This window comes from Festucalex cinctus, chromosome 4 (genome assembly GCF_051991245.1).
Source record: "Festucalex cinctus isolate MCC-2025b chromosome 4, RoL_Fcin_1.0, whole genome shotgun sequence".
NCBI classification, from domain to species: Eukaryota; Metazoa; Chordata; class Actinopteri; order Syngnathiformes; family Syngnathidae; genus Festucalex; species Festucalex cinctus.
In genome coordinates, this window is record NC_135414.1 from 31,300,958 (window position 1) to 31,317,975 (window position 17,018).

Here is a 17,018-nt window from a genome sequence, read left to right on the forward strand (position 1 = left end):
CTGATGGGAGGGACCACAGTCACAATCGATCAAAAAACAGGCCAGCAAGCGCACACACAAATATTTGCTCTTTTGAAAAAAAAAAATAAAAATCAACAACTATTTGATTTGCCTATGCTACAACCAAGGTTATTTTAGTTCACTAAAATTAACGAAAAAACTAAAATTTAAAAAAACAATTTCATTCGTAAAACAAAACCGAAAATGCTTTATACAAAAACAAATACTAACTGAAACTTTATGTTTTCGAAACTAACTAAAACTAACTACAATTATAGCAAAAATGTTTTAATCGTTGTTCATGAATTTAATGCTTGAGCCTTTGGGGATGATTTTACATGTGATTTTAAGTCGATGTATTTGGATATTAACCAGAATAAAGATGTTTGAAAGTGTGTCACACAGAAGTGATGTCATATATAGCAGCAGCCAATAGAAAAGCACCAAAAGATGACGTCACTCCCATGCTGTTTTTTAAATAATGCGTAGAAATAATACAGCAATACACTTTAAAAAAATAATAATACTGAAACAAACTAAAACTAAATTAAAACAAAGCATTTATTAAATAACTAAAACTAATAAAAACTAACAGAACCACCACGAAAACTAATTAAAAGTAAATTAATTTAAAAAACAAAACTCAAAACGAAATCAAAACTAACTAAATCGAAAAATTTCAAAACTATAATAAATCTGACTACAACGAGCCGAGAAGTGTATCAGAATGACCTAAATAAAATAAATATTGGCCTTAATATTCTGAACAACTTGAAAAACAAACTTGGCTTGAAACCTTAACATTTCTTCCAAAAAAAAAAAAAAAAACAGGTCTCCTGGCACTCTTGTCGTGAATTGATTTAACGCAAAAGATGGATGCCGGCCGACCTGCGGGTTGACACCGAGGGAGTCGCGGCGCGGCGGCGGCGGCGACGGAAGACTATTAGCCGCCGCGCAATCAAATACCGCTAGCTTCCGGACACGCTCGTTATTTATGCGCGCTAATACGAGTATATTAAAGCGGCTAAACGGGCTGTAGCGCTCGATCACTCACACGACCAATCAGACGACGCATCCATCACGACACCGGGAACTCCGCAAGCACGGGGAACACAATCAGGAACGAGAGGATAAATTGTACACGCGCGGCCTGTCTTATGTTCCTCGTCCATCACAAACATTTGTAAAAAAAATTTTGCTTAGACTTGTAAGCAAACATCTGAGATTGGAGCGCTTTATGGTGCAGTGAACTCAACTCATCTCACTTCACAACAAGCAGCAGTTTGGCAGAAAGTGAGCAATTGGACCAAAATGTCTCTACAAGCTGTTAATTGCCATTCGCAGTTGGCGTTTACTGACAAGCTAATTATTAGCTAGCTAAGCTATTAGCAAGTTTGTGACAAGATGTCTGTCACATTGCTAAGTTTGGTTGGAATGACTCACATCAACCTGAGTGCAACTCTCCCAAAACTTTCAAAATCAAGTCATTCTGAGGTTGAACAAAATGTTGTGGTCACTTTGATACAAAAACATTATTTACATTTCCCGGTATTGGCAATTAGGCCTGTCACGGTAACTATAACTAATTCTGTAACTTTCCCCAGAACATGTTGTGAACGATACTGTAGCCATATTTCTATTAGTTTAACATTTTCCCACACTTTTATGTTAACAATAAATGTACAGTACATTGTATTGTACATTTAGAACAGATCAAATTTGCAATTAGTCTTGAGTTAACTGTTGAAGTTATGCGATTAATTACGATTAAAAGTTTTAATCACCTGACACCCCATTTTAAGATAAACGTTTATTTCTTGAGAATATTTAAAATTGGAATTATATAATGTAAACATGGTCAATATCCAAAATAAAAAATCTAAACCACCAAACTAATATGGACTATTAGTCTCTGTAAACAAAATTATTTTATAGTCTTTATTAGATAAATTGAATATTAAGATCAGAAAATAAGATATTTAACAGACAAAATTGCTCATCCAGTTAGTCAACAAAAACGTACTTGAATCAAAACCACACAAAAACAAAGGCAATATGTAAAATGGACCCTGATGCTGATATTCTCCCACACTACAGGGGGCAGTAAAGAGCATCGACAGCATAAGAACAACACTTTTTTTTTTTTTTTTTTTAAATCAAAATCATCAGGTTTGGTGAAATAAGTAGAAAACTGTTGTTTATGATGCCGTTTGCTCGTCCGCCATGTTTTTTTTTTTTTTTCGTGTAGCTTACAAATTGTCGTAGGTGCTTGCTGAAATGACGTCGTTTCGCCGCGTGGACCTCGCGGACGCGTAAACCAAGCGTCAGTCGCGACAGATGCGGGGAAGTTCACCCATTAACATTAACAAGCAACTTTGCCATTTGCAATTTATTGATTATCACGGCAGGCCGACTGGCAACAGGATTTTCAAAAGTAACAGTTGGATTACATGTTTTTTTTGCTCTTATTTTAAAGATGGTGCGTTTGTGTTTGTCTATTAACAGCGCCTCCACATTCCCCGTGTCAGCCCATAAAAACAGCAGATATATGATGTTTTAATACTCGCTTATAAAGGAAAACATAAAAATGCAAAATGCAATATCCAGCAGCTGTCACGTTGATAAACAAAGCGGAATATTGATACATCTCTAAATTGGAGGGGGGGGGGGGGGGGGTGCGCAATCATGTTAACATGAAATTAGGTTGACGAAACGGGAGTTCTCCGTGCTGCCGCCTGTCACCGCGCAGACGCTCGCCGCTTCCTCAAACGCAATAAAGCATCACAAGATCCCGTTAAAGTCAAAGCGGAGCAGCAAACCACGACTGCAATTGCGCACACAATCGTGCGAATTGGAGAAAAGTTGCACATGGGCTGGATTGCTGTCACACGTCCCAATTTGGATTTAATACCTCCACTCTTCAGTTTCATTTGGTGCTTAACTAAATCTACGTAAGGAAAAAACAACAACATAAAAATAGAACATCAAAGAAATAAACTTGTTTTTTAAAATATAATTGGTGCATGTATTGGAGGAAAACTTATTGCATTGTTGGTCTACATAACTCATATTAGCAAGTTAGCTACGTAAGCTAGCTAGCCACTTACTAGCAGTTAGCTATCAGCTACTGATAACAAAGTGCAAACATCAGCCAAAACGAACATATAAGACACATTAAAGACTCGTGTTATCTTACTAACCACAAATAAGAACATGTCGGCATGAATTGGAATTGGAACGAATCAAAATGGACACTCCGTCATTTACGAGCTAAAAGACGAGCGGAGGATAGAAAAAAAGGAAGCAGAAATAATAGGGTGTAGCCTTTCAAAATAAAAGCATAGGTTTCAAACTAAGACATAAGTAAACATCGCAGACAAAAACTTGAAGAATTCTTAACATATCCTGTAAACTTGCTAAGGGTCATATTACTTATAAAGTATGCAATTTATGGTCCAAATTGCTCTTTGACTATTTAAGGTGCACTTCCCGTTTTCAGTAAACTTGCTCTCGCAAGATGAAATCTCACAGGATTTGTGAGTTCACAAACTCCGGAGAATACCAACTTGTACCGCTCTCGCAGATAATTGCCGTTCCCGAAGCAATCACATTGCGTTTGGGGGCGGGATATGCAACTGTGACCAAACCAGGAAGTGAGCGCCGATGCCGGAGCTAACAAACAAACATGGACGAATGGACGCTGCAATTAATTTTGTTCTCACTGTTTCCTTGTTGAACAGTGAGAGGCACTTTGTGCATTTCAAGCTGGTAAGATGTTCGTGTTTTTCTCCTCTTCGACATGAACAGAGACGACATTTTGAAATTTTCACCCGTGGCCGTGATAAAACCAACGAGTAGAATGTCGCGTCGTCCAATCAGCTCGAATTATTGTACAGAATGTCCCGCCTTTTCCCGACCAAATTACAGTGGAGCGCTACCTGCCCGGTTACGTTTTCAGCTTGTCCGACCGTCGACGTTTGCGGAAACTTTTAAGCTGTCTGTTTTAACCTGTCAAGCGCGCCGGGCCTCAAACGTCTTCTTCCGCCGCAAACGCCTGATGGCTGCCAGAGTCGATTTGTCGGCCCGCTAACAAAGCACATGCTAACTACATCCCGCTAACAAGGCGCGCACCTTCCCAGAGTTAGCGCTTCACGTCTCCGACAAATGGACTCAACACCTCTGCCGCCGGCTCCGGCGCCGGCGCTTCCATCGCTCTCCGCTTTGAAACGCACCAATCAGGCGCTGTCAGTCATGCATCCCGGCTCGCGGCTTGACAGCTTGGCAGGCGCCGCGCCGGAGCGCTTCATTCATTCTTTCGTTCCCGATGACACTCTGCCGATATCTGCGCCGACGGGGAAGGCGGCGAGCGGCGCGGCCAAGCGAGTAAAATTAAAAGCTTGGCCGGCAACTTTTCACATCGCATTTCACCCGAAGAAAAAAAAAACAAAAAAAAACACCACCATTATTTTTGTCCGCAACATTAGCAAAGTTCTCCCACTCTTTATAGGGAATAGTAGAGACGACAGTGTTAATTTAGTCAGCCATTTTAAAATTTAGTCTCAGTTTTAGTCCAATTTCAGTCACGCTTGTCAGTTTTAATCACAGTTGGTCAACCTCATCCCATGTTTTTTTTGTCCATTTTTAGTCGACTATAAGTCGAACATTTTCGTCCAAGAAAAGATCATTTTATTTTGGCGAGTTTTAGTCAACAAAAACTCACATTTTTAGTCTAGTTTTAGTCAGGACAACCATTTTACCACTGTATATATTTGTTGTCAGCAGGTTAATAGAACCTTTTCGGAAAAACAACTTGACACGCAATTACAGCGGTTATAACTGCATGAAATGAGCTAGTAAGTTAGCCAGCATTAGTTAGCAGTCGCATTAACATTAATGTTGAAACGTTATAGCCGTTGGAATAAAGTTAAGTTCTAACTATAATATACTTTTTCTTTTTTTTTTTTTTTTGTACCTTTCACCATGACTCCACCCCCTGTCTGTCCCATGTGTTTGTGCTCTGTGTCACATGACAACAGACAAGATTTTACCAAATCATATCATTTTCATCTCGTTTTTGTTCATGAACTAAAATGTCCATAAATTTTAGCCCATTTAGTGAAGGATATTTTTTTCTCGTCTTCATGATTTCATGATTTAATCCCACTGATTTAATCCCAGTTATTGTTAAATAATGACGGTTGTAGTCTAGTCTTAGTCCTGTGAAAAATGTGTGTTGACGAAATTATTTTTGTTTAGTTTTTGTTGTAGAGCCTGATCCATGGTACAAAAAAAAAAAGTGAACATTTGTGAGTTAGATGACAACAAAGCACGACTTTAGTTTCAAATAAAACCCACCAACTCTCTTCTTACTCGTTCCTTGGCACCAAGATAAGGCCACAAGTCGGCAGTCGGCTTGTCGAAAAGAAACTTCTCCTCTCATGTCAACATAGTTCCTGGACACCAAGATGGCGCTCAAGCACTACTTTTGTGTCAACAAAAGTCACTTCAACATGGTTACTCTTCTTCTTCTTGTTGATCCTGGATGGATGCGAGCGTGTTAGACGTCGATGAGCCGCATCGCGTATCGACGCAGCAAAACGGTGCGAGCGAGGCTGCTCACTGGGCTTGAACTGTTACAGGAGGGGGGGGGGGGGCCTCGGGGGGGCCTCGGGGGCCCCTCCGGACACGGCCGATAATCGCAAACACCAAGACGACTCGAAAGGATTTCACTCGAGCAAGAAACACATTAAGCACAATTTGTCTTTTCTGGTCAGGAAATGATGCTTTAAGGACAAAAAAGCGTCAGAAGCTCCTCGATGCTTCCAGCGTCGGCAAAACGAGCTTACTACAAGTAATGGAAAAAGTCGGATTCTCTGATGTCACATACTTGCGCACCAAATGATGTCTTACATTAAAAAAAAAAATGTTAACCGTTGTTAACTCATTTGCTCCCAAAAACGTATAAATACGTTCTATTTTAAATGTATTAAGTATCCCAATGACGCATTTATAAGTTTTAGAGCATACAGAAGAGCTTTGATTCAGCCTCTCAACTGCAGAGAACGGGTGAAAAAAATTGTAGTAATTACAAAAATGGCCAACAGGGGGCAGCAGAGTATAAGAGATCAACCAGGAACATGATGAAAACAAGCTTTTGTCCCCACAATTCTAAGCAGATTTGTGAATAATGATGAAACATTGCTATATGCTAATGCTAATTGCTGCAAAATGGAAACACATAAAAAGTTTGTTTTTTTTTCCTGATGAAAGAAGAGACTGTCATCTTTCTTATGGAAGGTTCCGTGTTTTTATTGCAATAGAACAGAATATTCTCCGGGTCTTGCAAATCAGTCAAAATCCAGTAAAACAGCCGGGAATGAAGGTGAGCGGTTTGCTTCAGTGAAAATGGCTGTGAATCAGGAGCAAAAATCACCATAACCAAGTCAATAAAATACCAATTTGGCTGATATTTTGCCAATATGTATTTTAAATTGTGAACCTGTTGTTGAGGAGCAAAAATGTCATAGATATGAAATTGTGAAGCGCTCGACAGCTGTTTGGCATTTTGGGTCCGCTGCAGGTTGATCATTTCATAATTTCATACGAGGAGGACTCAAATGGAAATTTTGCCTTTCTGCAACAGTTTTTATTTGGGCACAACCGATTTGGAATTTTTTTTTTTAGACTGATTCCAACATTTGGCAGAGTCAAATTTTGATAGTTGCTTAAATAATAAAGTATATAATGAATAAAATCACTTTTTAGATCTGTTGACACTTTACAACAATAAATATATGAATGACAGCCCAAACTTTCGAATACTTGACATTACTTTGTTCTTCAGTTTTGGTTTAACTTAATAACAGAGAAAAAAAAAAAAAAAAAGGAATTTGTTGTAATGTGTTAAACAAAGCAAAAAATCTGCAAAAAACTGGTGATCTTTTACCATTTTTAACTGTGCTAATATCGGTCAAACCATAATTTTTATACAGCACATATAAAAAATCCAAATAAAACAAAACTCGCTGTGTTATCGTCGCTTTCGATGTCAAAAGTGTTTTTGTTTTTTCTTCTGTCTGGAGATTTTCATTGAATATCTTCAGGTTGTCGACGCCCATGCGTGGCTTTTTGCTTACTTCACCTAAAACTTGTTGCGTCGAACGAACATTTCTTCCAACTTTTTACGACGATTATGTTGAACAATTGGAATTCAAGGGCTCTAATCCTGCTCCCGATGAAGTAAGTGTATCTAATTTTCACGAGTTGTACCTTTACATGTTTAAAGAGGTCGAGTCCTCGGCCACGACGAGAATGAAGCCAATCAACACCTTTATTATTTTTTATTTTTTATTTTCTATAAAATGCTGGTAATTGTGTTTCGATGTTTGAAATTCACGTGCTTGAATTTGACTTTCCGGCCCGCTAATGAGCGCCTCGTTGTCCCAAGTGGGTTCAGCGTTGCGGGTGAAAAGGGGCCTAATTAAGTGGCAATTAAGCAACTCTTGTCTGCCAGGAAACTAAACTCAGCCCGCCGCCGTCGCGGAGAAACAAAAGCTGGGAAGTAATCGTGTACAAATACTTGCGTACTCAAGTTGATTTTTCTTCTCTTCAGCATAAGCAGTATTTCATTTCAGTTTTGACAGCAGAGAAGTTTTTTTTATTGAATTGTAGTTTTATGACATTTTTCTTCCGTGCAAGAATCGATACAGTGCTACAACTTTATGCAGTCTTTCTTCGCACAAATATTTGTACAAAATTGGGAGTGCTTTCACCACCTCTAGTGCAGTCATTTTAACATTTTACTTTCCTTTCTCAGAGTCTGTACTTTTTTTTTTTTTTTTTTTTCAATTTTACGTAATGAGTTAAATTAGTATTTCTACCACATTTTTTTTTCTAGCACATTTTTTGTTACGCAAGTATCTGTACTTCTTAGTACAGAGTGTGAGTACTTTTAAAAGTAGTATCTCTACTTCTAGTTAAGTACAAAATGTGTGTAATTGGAAAAAAAGTGTTGTAATTAAATATATTGTATAATATAGTCTGCACTTTTTTCTTTTTTTTTTACTTCACTACAGGATGTCTGCACTTCCATTTAAGTACGTTGCATGTGATGCGCCACCTCTGATACATTTCAGAACCTGTATATTTTTACTGAACTCGTTCAAACCCAAAAACGTATAAATACGTATTTTAATCATTTGTCCTGCTCTCCCAAAAACGTATTTATACGTTGTTTGTTTGTTTTATGCTAGAGAGAATACAGAAGTCTTTGATGCAGCTTCTGACGTGAAGAAGTCGCTTAAAGCAATGGTAGTCATTACCAAAAATGGCCAGCAGGTATAAGCAGGGCCATGTTGCAACAAGCTCTTTTCAACAGGTTTGCGAATCAAGATGAAATTGCTGCCAAACTTAAACAGATAGAAATATACTTTTTTTTTTTTCCTGATGAAAGAAGAGACTCTAATCTTTCTTTTAGTAGCCTCCATGTTTAATAAGTAGTTTTAACAGAGTGTCTGTAGATTAAATCCAGAATGTGTGACGTGAGTACTTTTACCACCTCAGGTGAAAAATAATTTTTACTTCAGCGTCTGTACGATCTTAAGGCCTTGAATCCGAACGTTCCCCCAGAAGTATCTGTACTTCCGCGTAAGTACGATGACTTTTTGCCACCTGCGGAAAAGCGTCTTCTTTCTTTTGTATCGGCGGGGAATGAAAAGTGGGGACATTGATCTGCGGGCGAGATGACGGATGGTCGCCGAGGAGGTCAACGGAGGACGCCGATTGCAGGAAAGCCAATGCATGAGTTGCATGTTGGCTCCAAAGTGGGATACATATGAGGCCTAACGCCGGCCGACAGGCCGTGTGATGTTTTCCTATCTTTCATTATCAGGCGGCGGGCCGGCCGCCAGACATTACCTGTTGATGTCCGAGCGGGCCGGGCCGGCTGATGGACAGATGGATGGGATGCTTGATGAGCGTCTGGCAGGTGCTTTGTCAGCGCGCCAGGCAATCTAACGCCAGAGGGGAGCAAGGAAGAAAGCACTCAGGCTCGGTCGGGTGGGGGGGGGGGCAACGCAATCGAATCAACGCGGCGCTAAACGAGGCTAGCGTGAGCGCGCTTTGATCACCGCGAACGGCGGCCGCTGTCACTCCAATATCAGCCGCCTCTAATTTAGAAGAATGCCCGAAGAGGAGGTCAATCTCCTCGCTCATATGCGATGACTGATAGATCCAATACCTCTGCAATCAGATAAAACTTTGACAAATGCGAGCCGGGCCGGGCCGGGCGCAGGCCGCCGCCGCCGCCGCCGCGTCCGCCGGCCGGGCCGTCCGGTCGACCCCGCCGCTGGCGTTGATCAATGGGGGGCAGCGGCCCTGACGCTGCGCCGGGCGCGACGCGGCGTGATGAAACGGCCATGAGGATATTGCTTTCTCTCTCTGGCTGCCAAAAAAGAAAAGAAAGAAAAATAGAAAAACTCGATGAAACGGAGACGACACTTTGGGACGCATCCGAACACGCCAGATGACCGCAACCTGCATTTATAAACAGATGATGCTATTACCTTAAACGATATTTTTAACTCATTTACTCCCAATAACGTATAAATACGTTTTTTTTAATGTTCTAAGTGTCCCAAAGACGTATTTATACGTTTGTTTGTTTTTTTATGCTAGAGCATACAGAAGGCTTTGATGCAGCCTCTCAACTGCAAAGAACGGTTGCAGAAATGGTAGTTATTACACAAACGGCCAGCAGGTGGCAGCAGAGCAAAGGAGATCAACCAGGGCCATGTAGAAAAAAAGCTCAATTACTTCAAATTTTAAATAGATTTGTGAAAACTGATGTAACTTAGCTCTCTTCTAATGCTAATTGCTGCAAAACGGAAACAGATAGAAACATACTTTTTTTTTCCTGATGAAAGAAGAGACTTTCATCTTTCTTTTGATAAGTTCCATCAAAAGCAATAGAACACAATATATTCTGTGGGCCTTGCAAAATCAGTCAAAATCCAGTAAAACAGCCGGGAGCGAACGGGATTGCGAAATGTGAAAATGGCGGCGAGTGAATGAGTTGAGAAGGGGGACCGGAGGGTGTGTTCCAACTATTGAGGGATCGCACTCCTCAGCCTCCCTGCTAAGGTCTATTCAGGGGTGCTGGAGAGGAGGTTCCGTCGGGAAGTCGAGTTTCAGATTCAGGAGGAGCAGTGTGGTTTCCGTCCTGGCCGTGGAACGGTGGACCAGCTTGACACCCTCGGCAGGATTCTCGAGTTCGCTCAACCGGTCCACATGCGTTTTGTGGATTCGGAGAAGGCGTTCGCCCGTGTCTCTTGGGGAGTCCGTCGGGAGTGCGGGGTACCGAGCCCCCTAATACGGGCTGTTCGGCCCCTTACGACCCGTGTCAGTTTGGTCCGCATTGCCGGCAGTAAGTCGGATTCGTTTCGGTGAGAGTTGGACTTTGTCACTGATTCTGTTCATAACTTCTATGGACAGAATTTTTAGGCACAACCGAGGCGTCGAGGGGGTCCGGTTTGGTGGCCTCGGCATCGCATGTCTGCTCTTTGCAGATGATGTGGTGCTGTTGGCTTCATCAAGCCGTGATCTCCAACTCGGTTCTGATGAAGATCGGCACCTCCGCGGCGGAGTGCCGTCTTCGGGTCGGGGATGAGATCCTGACCCAAGTGGAGGAGTTCAAGTATCTTGGGGTCTTGTTCACGAGTGAGGGCAGGATGGAGCCAGAGATCCAAATCAGCGTCTGCAGTGATGCGGACTCGCTTTCGGTCCGTTGTGGTGAAGAAAGAGCTGAGCCGAAAGGCAAAGACAAATTTATAGGAAAACAAATTTAGACAAATTCTTCATCATACACTGTTCAGAAACCACAAATACAAACAAAAATAACTAAAAATCATGACTTTGTTGCCTTCTGTTGACTTCTGTTGTGGATATTTTTCAACCTAAATAAAGATGTTGATGATTATCATGCACCAAATATAAAATAACATGCAAAAAAAGAAAAGATTTATTTATTTATTTATTTATTTATTTCATGTATTCATTTAAACACCAAACTATGAAGCAAAAACTTGCTAAGCGCTAGCGTCATGCTAACATATGATGTAAACTCCATAGACAGACTAAAGGAAATTAGCATCCGTGTTATTGACAAACGTGCAAACAAATAGAACAAAAATGGAACAATGCACTTGAAAATGTTGAACCGCTACCATCTTGTTATTTTATAAATATTTCCACCCATGAACTCCTTGTGACCCCTCGTCCGGTATTTCAGTCTCAAATGATTTCCAATGACGTCATCAATGTGTTCCTGTTGTCACGACAACCCAGATTGATCCAAAAGTTTGTTTTTGCTCTCCTGCTGCGTTATTCCGATTCGTCTACCTGCGGCAACACAACTCCCGCCGCCCGGAAGGCGCTTGCTTATTCATGCGTTTACGTGTTTATCCATCGATCTCCTCATTTGCATGATGGCGAGAAATGCAAGCAAACGTACACAACGCCAACCTTCTCGGCTTCTTTGCTTTTTATTTATTTATTTTTTTCCACTCACCATTTCGGCTGTGTTAAGGTTGTTCAAAAAATATATAAATAATACCCTGTTGACATTAAATTGTATACTTTTTGCCTGTCATGGCCCATTTTGGCCAATAGAAACGCATGGAAATTACTTTTTTAAATTTTTTTTTATTTCCTTGTTACTTACTGGATTCAATTCTATCATTTGTGTGAAATTGGTTTTCATTCCAGATACAACCAAATGTTTGTTTGTTTGTTTTTCAAAATGTTTTCTCCCAGATTCCACTGGAAATTGCAGGGTTGAAAAAAAAACAAATGAATGGTTATTTTTAGTGGTGTCAGGCGATTACAATTTTTTAATCGTAATTAATCGCATACTTTCAATAGTTAACTCACAATTAATTGCAAATTTTATCTGTTGTAAATGTACAGTACAATATACAATTGTTCCCTATGTTTTCATACTCTGTCAAAAATGTTAAACTAATACAAATATGGCTGCATATTTTAGTAACTGATACAGTAATTTCATAATAATTAATAAAATTGAGTTAAAATTAAAAAAGAGGTACTTTACTGTAAAAAAAAAAAAAACGAGTGTGATATTGATTTGTTTTTTTTTCATATTCCTGCCACTAGATGGCATAATTGCATTTGTGACAGCTCAGTACGTTTTTCTTTTCATATTAAAGTGCTATCTAATCTTTCACATGAAGTAACTTTTGCACATTTTTAAAATTGCAAAAGTCTCCACAAATGTGCATTATTATTACATTTATGACGTATCTGTTGCGTTGTGACTGGAATTTCGGGGGGGGTCATTACTTGCACGTTGAAAAAAATTATTGGTGTTAAAGGAAGGGTTAGGGTTATGAAAACACTAATTTTGACACCCCAAAGTTATTTTATACTAACGACAAGAACAGACGTTGTAGTTTAACACCATATGCGGCAAAAACATGACAAATCTTTAAAAACGACGTATTTATGAACATGATTGAAAGGGGAGTGAAATTAATGACATTCTGCTTCCACTTCTTTTTGCTGGTGAGGTCACATATGGAGTGTGCGCGCGTGTGCGCGCGTGTGCGCGCGTGTGCGGCAAGTTCGCAACATGTCACAAGTTTAAGCTCCTTACGTCCATGAAGAGCTTTTAAATTCCACTTGATGCCGTTCGCAACTTTTGAAATAAAGTTGCGCTGTCACATTAGTGCCACCGGAGGCATTTTTGCCACGCCATTCATTTGTCAGCTTTTTATTATGATTGACACAAAAATCATATCGTTGAAATTTCTCTTCGTTTCGTTGGTCGACGTTTAGAAAATCCTTTCATCCTTAAAAAAAAAAAAAAAAGAATAAAAAAAAAAAAAAAAAAAATTGAAAATCCTTTCATCCACGTTTCCAGAACACGGTTGTGCTTTGACTTCACCTTGACCTCTGACCTCTGTAGAAATTAGATTTCTTATGTTAGTAGATTCATTTAGTACCTGCACAGAAGAATGACATTTTGAATTCTTCTTCTCATTATTATTATTATTATTATTATTATTATTATTAATGGGTTTTTTTTTTTTTTTTTTTTTTTTTTTGCATTTTGGCTCAATTCACCAAAATGTAAATGATTTTTTTAGGTAAAAAAAATAAATAAAAAATGAATACTATATGATATACTAAATTAAGTGCAATTTCTGGAGAAATTGCGTGGGAAGATTTTGAATGAATGTTTCAGGAATGCTTCAGCATTCCCACAATTATAGAATATATTAAGAATATTAAAGTCTGATTTAAACATGACCTGAATATTAATTTGTATTTTGATTTTTTGCTATTGGGCAAAAAAAAAAAAAAAAAAAATCCCTGCATTCAATTTCCAGTCAGTCCAATCAATCATGTTGTTGTTTTGTTCAACCACAACATCTGGTCCTGCAGACGTCCTGCTGCACCGCTGCGTGCGTGTGCAGGGTGGAATCTGAGGACTTTGATCTACACGCACAAAATATACTAGAAATGATCACGCGCACACACATCCTGTCATCAACAGTCCATACGGGCGTGATGATGTCATCTAGCTGCGCTGTGCCTGTTTTCCCTTTGTTATAAATAACAACAGGCCACCTGGACTGTGTGTGAGCGTGCGAGCGAGCGAGCGAGCGAGCGTGTCGAGGCCCTAATGATCCCTCAGGCTAGCCGGGCTCAGCTCGAAGCCTCAAAGCGGAGCGCCGACATTCTCACCTAATGGGACAATGGAGGATTCTTTATTTGTGTGAGTGTCACATTTCAAGGTTTCCGTGATTGTATGCATGGAAGGAAGGAAGGAAAGAAGGAAGGAAGGAAGGAAAGGAAGGAAAGGAAAGGAAGGTGTTTTTATGTGCACACGTGCGCTGCCTGCCCATGACCAATGTGTGTGTGTGTGTGTGTGTGTGTTAATAGGCCGGCGGAGGACCGACGCTGGCATAGATGGATGGCGCAGGACAGAGAGTGTGCTGACAACCAGTGAATACGGGCCATCGTTGCAGAAAGGTCAACACACGCACGCACGCACATCGCACTGATGTCAGGAGAGTAGAAAAGGAAAAAAAAAATGTAAAAAAAATGTGCGTCTCCTCATTTATGTGACTTTGAAACTTTTGATAGCGTGCGGAAGTGATGCGTCATGTTTATTTTATTATATTTTATTTCAGGAAAGTCTTTCAAAAGATAACATTTGAAAACGTGTGTTTACCCTCGTTAACTCATTGACCGGCAGCCATTTTCACTTAAAGCAACCCGGCAGCTGTTTTACTGGATTTGGTCTGATTTTGAAAGGCACACACAATATTGTGTGCTATTGCTATAAAAAAAAAAAATGGAACCGAGAAAGATTAGTCTCTCTTCTTTCATCAGGGGAAAAAATATATATTTCTATCTGTTTCCATTTTGTAGCATTTAATATTAGCATACAGCTAAGTTTCATCATTTTTCACTAATTTATTTAAAATTGTGAGTAATTGAGCTTTTTTTCAACATGGCCCTGCTTGATCTCTTATACTCTGCTGCCACCTGCTGGCCGTTTTTGTAATTACTACCTTTTTTTTATTTTCACCCTTTCTCTGCAGTTGAGATGCTGTATCAAAGCCTTCTGTATGCTCTAAAAATGCGTCGTTGGGACACTTAATACATTTAAAATAGAACGTATTTATACGTTTTTGGGAGCAAATGAGTTAACAATGGTTAACTTTTTTTTTTTTTTTATGTAAGACATAAGTATGTGACATCAGAGAATCCGACTTTTTCCCTTACTTGTAGTATGCAAAAAAACAAACAAACGTATAAATACGTCTTTGGGACAGTTAATACATTTAAAATAGAACATATTTATATGTTTTTGGGAGCAAGAGAAATGAAAAGGGACAGAAAGAAGCCCAACTTATGTGGAGGAGCACGAAAGCTCACTTGTGGTCCGGCAGGTCAAATGTCTTCCAACCTCCGTCAAGGCTTTTCTCTCTTTTCTTTTCTCTTCGTTTCTTTTCAGCACAAAAACACTTTTTTTTCCCTTTTTTTTTTTTCCCGTTGCAACGGACTGCGATTGTAATCTGAAATAAATGAAGGGGGCTAAGGTGGCGGACGGCGAGGGTGGGGGTGGGGAGCGCGCCAGCGTATTATCACCTTGGCTGAGCGTGAAGAGTTGCAAAACAACAACAACAAAGAAGAAGAAAAGAAGAAGAAGAGGAAAGAAGAAGGTCCAGCAGGCAAATTCATCTTGTGCTGCTACAATCAATCTCTGGCCAAAAGAAATACACAATAACTAGGCAGGAAGAGGCCAAGATTAATGGGCCGGCGACATCTCCACTGACCAGCACCTCCTCCTCCTCCTCCTCCTCCTCCTCTTCTTTCCGCTCCCCGCGCGCACGCGGGCCGCGCGGTGATCTATGGCCGGTGCTGACTGCTTTACAAGTGCATTAGCGGCGTTAATGAGAGCAGCCAGTCACTCAGCAAATGGACGCCGGCTCCAGCTCGCCTCTCACTAATCATTCAACAGCAGCTCCTCTTCGGACACCTCTTCAAACGCGCTCTTTGAGACGCGCTGTGTCGAGACAGGAGCACCAAAAGTCGGGAATTTCCGCTTTGGAAGATTATTTCTTTGTTGTTTGGGGGAAAAAAAATATTACAGGCCTCATTTGTAAGCTGAGGATGTGGATTGCATACATTTTTTTTTAAAAAGTGCCAAATCTAGGGCTGGAATCTTTGACTGTCTCACGATTCGATTCGATTAGGATTTTTGGGTCTACGATTCGATTCAGAATCGATTATCGATTCAAAAGTATTTGATTGGCAAATGATTTTTGCTTCAATTTATAGATATGCACAACATTGTGATGATCTACTCCAGTCTGCTTTGCAAGACAAAATGACAAATAGAGACATTAAAGTCTTTTTTTTTTTTTTTTTTTTTTTGTTGAAACATTTATTAATTTTGTATTTTAAGTGCCTTTTTCCGCAAAAACAGCATGTGGGCTACAACTGCTTCCTTCTTCTTCATTTCTAATTTAAATAAAATCGATTTTTGGATAGTCGAGTGGTTCGCACGTCCGCCTCCCAGTTTTGAGGACTCGGGTTCGAGTCTTCCTGGGTGGAGTTTGCATGTTCTCCCCGTGCCCGCGTGGGTCTTCTCCGGGTACTCCGGTCTCCTCCCACATTCCAAAGACTTGCATGGCAGGTTGATTGGGCGCTCCCAATTGTCCCGTCGGTGTGCGTGTGAGTGTGGATGGTTGTTGGTCTCTGCGTGCCCTGCGATTGGCTGGCGACCAGTCCAGGGTGTTCGACGCCTACTGCCCCAAGCCAGCTGAGATAGGCGCCAGCACACCCTTGTGAGGAATAAGCGGTCAAGAAAATGGATGGATGGATTTTTGGATATTAATATCGATTCGATTCGATTAATAAATGAGAATTTCGATTCTTTTATGAATCGATTTTTTGGCACAGCCCTAGCAAAATCTTGTTTACCAAAGCTAAACAGTCCATTTGGCTGTGACCTTTGACTCCTGTTTGCTGGTGGACTGGATGTCTGAAGTTTGAAGAAAATAGAGAAGACAATTTAACAATATTTATTTATGTATTTAAATATTAGCAGTCTTAGTAGTATGCACAATATTGTGTTGAATTGATTAGTCAATTTTAGTTCGTCACAACAATGTTTAACGCTTGAGTTGACTCATCACTAACATGTTAACTAATAATTAACAAAAAAAAAAGATGTCTGAATGAAATTTTTTATTTTTTTATTCTGCACATAAGCACAATTAGGTGTGATTTTCCGTGAATACTTTGTCAGTTGCGCAAAAGAAAACCTCAAATGATCTCGTGAATGGTTGAGACTTGAGAGCATTTCAAACTTTTAAAGCCTGCAAAGATTTCTCTTCACTTCACTTCAGATGTTTGTTGTTGTTTTTTTTGCCTGTGCCTGAAGAAAATGTGACAAACAAGAATAAACACGATTTGTATGTTGA

The 17,018-nt window shown here is 40.0% G+C and overlaps 1 long non-coding RNA gene across 2 annotated transcripts in view; it reads left to right on the forward strand.

Annotated features, from left to right (window-relative positions):
- The window catches only part of LOC144018121 (uncharacterized), an 85,316-nt gene extending 71,260 nt beyond the window's left edge, over nucleotides 1-14,056 (forward strand). For both annotated transcript variants that reach the window (XR_013283346.1, XR_013283347.1), the window contains exon 4: nucleotides 13,963-14,056. This is a non-coding gene — a long non-coding RNA (uncharacterized LOC144018121). The remainder of the gene's footprint in view (nucleotides 1-13,962) is intronic.
- The last annotated feature ends 2,962 nt before the right edge of the window (nucleotides 14,057-17,018 follow it).